The sequence below is a fragment of the Callithrix jacchus genome, chromosome 13 (assembly GCF_049354715.1).
Source record: "Callithrix jacchus isolate 240 chromosome 13, calJac240_pri, whole genome shotgun sequence".
In the NCBI taxonomy this organism is placed as follows: domain Eukaryota; kingdom Metazoa; phylum Chordata; class Mammalia; order Primates; family Cebidae; genus Callithrix; species Callithrix jacchus.
Window position 1 is genome coordinate 11,130,946 of NC_133514.1, and position 8,630 is coordinate 11,139,575.

At 49.5% G+C, this 8,630-nt stretch overlaps 1 protein-coding gene across 1 annotated transcript in view; it reads left to right on the forward strand.

The window, feature by feature from the left end:
• Positions 1-8,630, forward strand: part of XKR6 (XK related 6) — a 323,424-nt gene that overhangs the window by 273,265 nt on the left and 41,529 nt on the right. The gene's annotated exons all lie outside the window — the stretch shown is intronic.

Below are 8,630 nucleotides of genomic sequence, written 5' to 3' on the forward strand. Positions count from 1 at the left end.
TGAGGCCAGGAGACTGGCTTTAGATGGCTAGTCTGATTCATTTCTGCAGCCCTAAGGTCTCAGGGTTGTCTGTAGTTGTTTGGTACCTGGCCCTGGGAGATGAGGACAGGTGGTTAGTGACCCAGAGAGTGCGCGCCCATAAAGGAGATGGTCAGGAGCTGTGGATCTGGATGAGTTGGTTTGCATGTGAAAGGCATGCTCACAGAGTTTGTTACTTTCACTAAGAATTGGCTAACCCTGGGTGGGGCATTTCCTCCAGGGTCAGCAAGCCTCTCCTTCTCCCTCAGATGTGAAAGCCTCAGAATAAAAAGACTTAATACAGTAACCTTAGGCCAATTCTTCTACATGCCTGAGCCTCAATTCCTTCCTCTGTAAAATAGGGACACTGACAGGCATTCTTATGGGATTATTGTCCTATTAGATTAAATGAAATAACGTTTGCACAGAGTCTGGCATAATGTCTGATGCACTGAAACATTTGACTTCCTTTTCTTCCCTGTCTTTAAGCCCGAGGTTTTCTTCCTAAATGACAAAGGCACACATGACTGCTCCCAGGGACCTCCCTTTCCCCCATGTGGAGAGCATTGTGGGAGGTCATGGCGGCTGGGGAGGGGGTCATGATCCCTTCCCTTATTTGCCTACTTAATTCCCGAGATCGCGACACTGCACTCCAGCCTGGGCGACAGAGTGAGACTCTGCTTCAAAAAAAATCCAAGAATAGCTGTGGACTCCTTCATGAGAAAAATAGCCACACAATGTTGCATGTAATTCCAGAAGGACTGGACCAAATCCCTGCACTGCCCTTGAGGAGCTAACATTCACCATGGAACATGGTAAAACTAAAAGAGCGAAAGTAACAAGTAAGAGAAAAAGTTGATCAAGGTGGTGCAAAATGCTATGGTGAAAAAAAAGCAAGAAGGCAGGAGGGAATCTTGAGGGGTATCTTAGTCCATTTCCTGCTGCTGTAATATCACAGACTGGGTAATTTATGAAGAATAGAAGCATATTTGGCTCATGGTTTTGGAAGCTGAGAAGCTGAAGATTGAGAAGCTGCATCTGGTGAGAGCCTCCTTGCTGTGTGTTAACATAGCAGGAGTAGGGGGGAGAGAGACAGCTCAGGCCAAACTCCTTTTTTGTTTGAGACAGAATATTGCTCTGTCGCCCAGGCTGGAGTGCAGTGGGGCAATCTCACCTCCCCAGTTCAAACAGTTCTCCTGCCTCAGCCTTCCAAATAGCTGGGACTACAGGTGCATGTCACCATGCCCATCTAATTTGTTTTGTATTTTTAGTAGAGATGGGGTTTTGCCTTGTTGGCCAGGCTAGTCTTGAACTTCTGACCTCAAGTGATCCACCCACCTCAAGATTCCCAAAGTGCTGAGATTATAGGCGTGAGCCACCTTGCCCAGCCCAAACTACTTTTTTAAAGTCAGGAACCCACTCCCTGGATAACTAACCCACTTCCGTGTTAACAGCACCAATCCGTTCAGGAGGCAGGGCCGCCATGGCCTAATCACCTCTTGAAGGCCCCACCTCTTAAGTCAATGCAACAATGGTGATTAAGTTCCCAACACATGAACTTTTGAGGGGCACATTCAAACCATGGCAGGGAGTTGCAGTTTTAAGTGTGGTGGTCAGGGGGTGCCTGGCTGAGAAGCTGATCATTGCAAAAAGGTCTTGGTGGGAAGGTGACATTTGTGTAACAACGTAGGAATAGCAGGGGAAGAGCATTCCAGGCAGAGGAACTAGCAAGTGCAAATGTGGCTGGAGCATGTCTGAGGAGCCAGCAGGAGAGGACCCCAGGGAGGGCAAAGGGGACTTGACAGACGCCTTGATGCCACAGGAAGAGCTTAGATTTGAACTCGTTGGAGGCAGAGATTCCTGGGAAGGGGGAGCAGGCTGGTTCCATGGGTGATTCCAAGGCCCTTCTAAGGACTATGGCTTTTACCTGGGGTGACTTAGCACGTCCATGAGAACAGGCTGGCTGTGCTGCACTTTAAAATACCTACACAGTTCTACTGGCCTCAAATATTTTTGATTTACTTCATGCTCGTTGCCACTGAGTCAAGGGTCCCTGTGGATCAGTCTCTTCCTGGAGCATGGGTGAGCATGCTCTTCTGCCTGGCAGGGCCACATGGCCCTTCTGCTTACGTGCCTGGCCACACCTGAGTCCAGGAGGGTGGGTGTGTACATTCTCCCACACAAAAGGCATTGAAAAATCAGTGACCCCTGGTGGTCTACCAGGCACAGGAAGCCACATAGAGGGACACCTTGTAGCTTAATCATGTTAGCTGCTGTAGGGTAGAGTGTTGGGATGAGGGCAGGTGCAGAGAGGCCAGTTAGGAGGCTATTCCAGCCACTCAGGCAAGGGAGATGGAACAGTGTGTCCCAGCTTTGCAGTGGCTTGAACACTCAGGCAGGGCCTCCCAGGGATGCGTTCTCAGCTGTGTAGACCTACAAATTTGACTCTGTCAGTGCTCACAGAGATAATTGGAGGGCTGACATGCTATACCCAAATTAATAAGAAACTGATGTATAAGCCTCAGTGTTAATTCTTTAATTTTTGGTTGAGGATGGAGAGAGATCTTTCCCAGTGACTCAAAAAATAATCTGAGTTTGGGATTCAGGCAGGCCTGTGTTCAAATTCTAGTTCTACAACTTCTTAACTGCTTGATGGGGAAAAGTTAATTAGCCTGTGAACTTCAGTCTCTGCATCTTGAAATCAGCCTACTGCTGTGGATAGCATGGTAGGGAAGAACAACTGAGTGAGTTTATGTGCCGTGCCTAGCGTAGAGTCTGGGTCAAGGTGGCTGTTCAGTAGAGGAAAGCTATCACTGTTCTTGAACTTACGAGCAATTAGCAGATGAAATGATATGCACGAAGTCAGAGGCAGAAAAACGAGATTTCATAGAAACCATGGTAAGACCTGACGCTCTATGACAAAAACTACCTCTCTGGTGGCCAGATTTGAATTCTTTCTCCCTTGGTCCATCTCGTTTATGTTAAAGAGCTTTTTGTCCAGCCAGGGTATGGTGTTGTGATCGCTCAGATTTTGGCTTTCCTGAGATGGCCAAATCCTCCTCTCATGTTTACACCAGGCCACTTTGATCAGCTCTGGGCTTTTCCTGATCTCCTCGGCCACATGTATGTCAGTCCTGAGGGTTAGGGCCACCGATGTGGTTACCATCTCTTCTCTTTGACCCTTCTTAAGGGTACATCTGGAGATGTCAGAGGTGCATTAAAGTGACCCTATGTGGAAATCTCACATCTGGATCACACCCTCTCTAAGTACAGAAATGTAATGAAAATGAGCATGTGAGCGCTTATGAAGGACGATTCAGAGCGACCCGTTAGACCTGAAATTATTTGCCATTAAAATGGCAAAACTACAACTACTTTTGCACCAGCCTAATATTTCCTGTGTATATATTTTCAGCAAAAGTTTTAGAAGAAGATTGCTTTCTTTGTTACTTTCTCATTAGCACTAAGGAATTTAATTCTGACTGATAGCCAGGTAGTGCCCTGCATGTGAAGACCACATCTAGACATACACCACTGAATGTGGAGTAGGGCCCTTTGGAGACAAGCCCTTCTAATTTGCATAGACACCCACCATGCTTTTCAAGAAGAATGTGATCCTGACCAGTGGTATGCTGGGAAATGTTTAACAGCCAGCATTTAGCAGGATTCGGTAGAGCTCTGATTTGTAGCATTTGCCAGTTGCTGTGGTATAAATACTCCCACCATGCCGATTTCAAGCCTGCAACATGACATCAGGCCGCCCACCATTTAACAATTGGCCAGCTCCAGCACATGCAGATCCTGATTCTGGGGAGTGAAACAGTCCCGGGTTTCAGTATGAGCTCTCTTGCTTACTAGCTGTGTGGCCTTGAGCAGGTTATTTAACGGCTCTGAGCCTGGCTCACAAAAGGCATCAGGATGCTTGTTTTCTTCCCTCTTGGTTGCCCGAATAGGAAAGTACGTTTGTCATGTCACTTTCTTGCCCCTTCTCCTGGGTGGAGACGGGGACGGGAGACAGTGCATTATACTTAGAGAGGCAGTGGATGCAGCTGCCTTATACTTTTCTGGGAATATTTCCAAGAAGAGACTGGACTTTTTTTAAATGTGGGAAGACAGAGGGAAGTTTGACAGATGGAAGGGGAAGAATTGCTGTCTAAAAGGAACTCAGTTTGGGAGAAATACAAAATAGGAATTTGAAGAGCAGATGGTGGAGATCCCCCAAATGTTAGCTTCCCAGGGAGGGAGGGGAGGGGTGCAGGGTTGAAAGAGGAAGATGTTGGTCCTTGATGTGCAGACCCCAACAGATAACCAGCTAAGCCTGTGTCTTGTTTGGGGCACCTCTGGGGGCCCAGCCCACTGGGGTACAATGCCATAGAAGTTAGGTGAGCATGCAAGTGTCAGGATATGGCTGTGGCCACATCCACATCTCTTCACTGCTGGTTCAGTTTCCTCATCTGTAATAATGGGGATAAGAAACCTGGCAGGAAAAGGCTACCATAAAGAGCTCAAGAGATGGCAGAAAGAGAACTGGGGGACAGCGAAGGGTGGGGTGTGAAGAAGGACAGAGCAGATCCCATTCCCACCTGTCACACAGAGGCAGGAGGAGAGGCACAGAAGCAGTCCTCCGAATGCTGCACGGTCTTAGCAACAGCTCTCCACTGGGGCTGATTTGGGAGGAAAGCGGTGGCGGGAGAGTGAGGAGAGCAAGTGGCCTGCCTTCTGGAAGCTTGGAGAAGATGAGATAAGGAGAGGAAGGACAGCTTCAGGAGAGGATGCAGGGCCCAGGGCCTATGCTGTGTAAATGGGAGAACCTTGACCCTGGCCACCCACTGATGGGAACAAGCTGGGAAGAAGGAGCTGGGGAGAAAGAGGCAGGAAGCTGGGATCTGGGGGCTGCATACAGCTGACTCTTCCCACTGCTGTCCTGCTCCATGCTTAGGTACCTCTTCTTCAAGTGTGTTTCTAATATATGAGTTGATGGGGCTGAGCTGTGCTCTTGGCAGATGGCTGGGCCTGTACCTCCCATTCTGCAAAACACAGGGGCAGTTGGTGACTGTTTCTAGGCACTCCTGTGGCTCTCTGGAGCATGCCTTTCCCCACGTGCTGCGCTCTGCCTGCGGGGAGCTCTGGACGTTGTTTCCTCCTCCAGGTTCCCATCCTGGAGATGTGTCAGGGCTCCTGTAGGCTGGCGCCCTGATGCAGCTCCACCCTGGCCCAGCCCGGTCACAGCCTCCCTGCCTGGCCTGACCCCTTCCGTGGCACCTCCTGGCTCTCTCACCTCATCTGCTCCCTCCAAGTTCTAGGATCTCATCCCTCACGAGATGCCCTGTCACTGTGCTTCTCACTCGGTGGAGCACCCACATTCACAAGTTGTGCTTAGTGCCCCAACTGGCCGTGACCCCTGGGCATTGAAACCACCAAACAGGACGTTCCCTGATGACTGCCCTTCTGGCCCTGTGCCATCAATCATAAGGTGTGGCCATTCCATTTCTGGAACCTGAGACCCCAGGGCTGGGGATCAGCGTCCAAAAGCCCTCTCTCCAAGCCTTTCCCAGGGGAGTTGTTCTTCCCCAGCCCCCAGCCACAAGGGGCTCTGGCCCCATGACTTCCCAGCCAGCTGCACTGCACTAAGGTCAGCTCAGTGGGAATGTTGCCAGCCCTGCCTTCTGGTCTGCACCAGGGAAAGGGATCTGTGAAGGTCACTGCTGAGAACTTGTCACAGTCAAACGTGAAGTGTATAACAATTTCCAGTCTGATATTCAAAATGCAGAAAATGATGGAGCTGGAAGTGGAAGGAAACCGTGGATGCTCCCAGGCCTGTCCAGGAATTTCACTGAGGGCCTCCACAGCCGGTTCCTGTGTGTTTGGCTCTTACCTAGGAGAATACATTGACTTTTGAGTTGACTTCAGACAAGACGGAAATTTTCTAAGTGAGCCACTGCAGCGAAGGCTGAGGCAGGAGAATCGCTTGAACCTGGTGGGTAGAGGTTGCTGTAAGTGGAGATTGTGCCTGTGCACTCCAGCCTAGGTGACAGAGTGAGACTCTTGTCTCAAAAAGAAGAAGAGGATAAAGAAAAAGAGGAAGAAGAAAAAGAAGAAGAGAAGAAGAAGAGGTGGAAGAGGAGGAGGAGGAGGAGGAAGGGGAGGAGGAGGAGGAGGAGGAGGAAGAGGAGAAAGAGGAGGAAAGAAACTCTGTCTCTACAAAAAAGTTAAAATATAAAAGATAGCCGGGCTCACTGGCCTGTGGTCCCAGCTATAAGAGATTGGAGGATCACTTGAGCACTTGAGCACAGGAGGTTGAGGCTGCACTGAGCGATGATTATACCTCTGCCCTCCAGCGTGGGCAACAGAGTAAAAAAAAAACAAAAAAAAAAAACTGTGGCTGGGCATGGTGGCTCACGTGTAATCCCAGCTCTTTGGGAGGTCAAGGCGGGCAGATACTGAGGTCAGGAGATCGAGACTAGCCTGACCAACATGGCAAAACCTGATCTCTACTAAAAATATAAAAATTAGCCAGGTGTGGTGGCAGGTGCCTGTAATCCCAGCTACTTGAAAGGCTGAGGCAGGAGAACTGCTTGAATCCAGGAGGCAGAGGTTGTAGTGAGCCGAGATCACGCCACTGCACTCCAGCTGGAGTGACAGAGAGTGAGACTCCATCTCAAAGAAAAAAAAATGTAATTGCACATTCTCTGCCCTCCACAACCTACATCACATTACTCCTAAGGGGAGTTCTCCTCCCTGCTGCAGCCTAACAGACAATGTGAGCACTAAAATGTTCACTGACCAACCCTGTGCAGCCACTGCAGGCACATGTGAGATGCCTCGTGTGTAACACAAGTGAGGCAGGACACAGGTCACGTTCAGAACTTTCTAGAGAAGCAAAAGGAGAGTTGCCTTGAGTGCTCTTCAGATGTTTTCCAGATTGATTTCCATGGAGAACTTGGGATCGTGTTGCCCTGTTTGTTTCCAGTCTCCATGGTTGTTATTACTATGAAAGTGACACATGCCAGTTAACAGGTTTTGTTATTGCACCATACTGTTCTGCAAGCTAAGACTCTGAGCATTACTTGACGTGATGGAAGGAGGGGTCTTTGTGAGACAGGCGAGGCAGAGCACTCTCGGTGCTTGGAGAGTGTCACATGGCAGAGGACTGGATTCTCCTTGGGGGTTTGGAGAGTTGTGGGGAGGGGGCATGTGCTGGGGAGAGACAAGCCGAAGCCTGGTGGTCTGGGGAAGTTTAATTGGTCTCTTGATGAATGGGGCTTCTGGATCTGATCTTTGAGCTTAAGAGAGACGATGACTGGGTAACTGATTTCAACCTGGAAGAACGTTGTGGGGGAATTGTGCTCAGTGAGAGGGTAGGGTTTTTGTAAGGATTCATTGCCAGTGGGACAGCATTCAGGCCTCCTGTTGCATTTACTGACATTTAGTTGTGAAATTTTGCAAGAAAAGACCAACGAAAGAGGCCCCAGATGGACTGTGTGGAGCATGGAGAGTTGGGGGCTGGTGATGGAATCTGGCTTGAGTGGAGATTGTATGACAGCGCTCGAATAATCACTGGCTGTTCATGGGTGGATTTGGAGAGGCTTCAGTAACGATGGATTGTGTTTCATTTGGTTTAGCTGCAAATATCAAGTAGTCAGAGTTGGATATAAAATTACTCCATGGCAATAGGAGTATGATTTGGGATTAGACACATTCAAACTGTCTGAATATTTGCCCGTTGTGGAATGAAATGCAGGGAATAAAATGCAGAGGCTTTGGAAACCTCGGAAAACCAGTGAGGGGAAGAGGCAACCAAAGCCCAAGTGATGCCGCTGTTGAACCCAGAGTGCAACCAGAGAGGGATGGGGCCTCACAAGTCAAGGCCTCAGGGCACTTGAGCAGCAATCGGTTGGAGAAAGCAACGGGGATTGTGGTGAGGCCAGTGGAGACCAGAGTGGGTGAGAGAGGCAGCCTGTGAAACAGGCAGGATATCCCAGTGTCCTGGATCTTGGTGGCCTTGGGTGGCAGGTGGGGGAGAAGCTAAATGGAAGAAGGTTCAGGAAAGGGCCTCTTGGGACTTTGAGTGAAGTGAGGAAAAGGCAGAAGTGTGATTCCGGCACCTTCTCAGAGGAGAACAGTGTGGAATTCAGGGCAATGAGTAAACCCTCGGTCTTCACTATTGACGAAATAGTGAATTGTGGATTCCTTTTGTGGGCTCCTCTGGGAGCACAGGCTGCTGGTGACAGGGACACCAATGCTGGCCATACATCTGTGTGCCACAAGGATTACATGATTCCTTAAGATGGAACCCACAAAGACCTGCTTACAGCAGATGTGGCGGCCCCACCTCTCAGCCCCCTAGCAAAACACACCGGGCTCGCTATCACCCTTGAGGCACTGAGCTCCCAAAAATGGCAAATGGGGTTGTCAAAACAAAAGCTCCATCTCCCAAGCCATCAGTGTAGGGAGCAGCTGTGACCTCCAAGTTCGGTTCCTGATTCTGTGTTTCTTTCTCCCTCCTCCTTTAGATCGTGGTGTGTGTGGGCGTCTCCTCAGCTGGCAGCTTCTCTGTGCCCCGTGGTTGATGTCCAAGGTTTTGACTGTGTGGGTTTGTGTCTTTCCGGCAG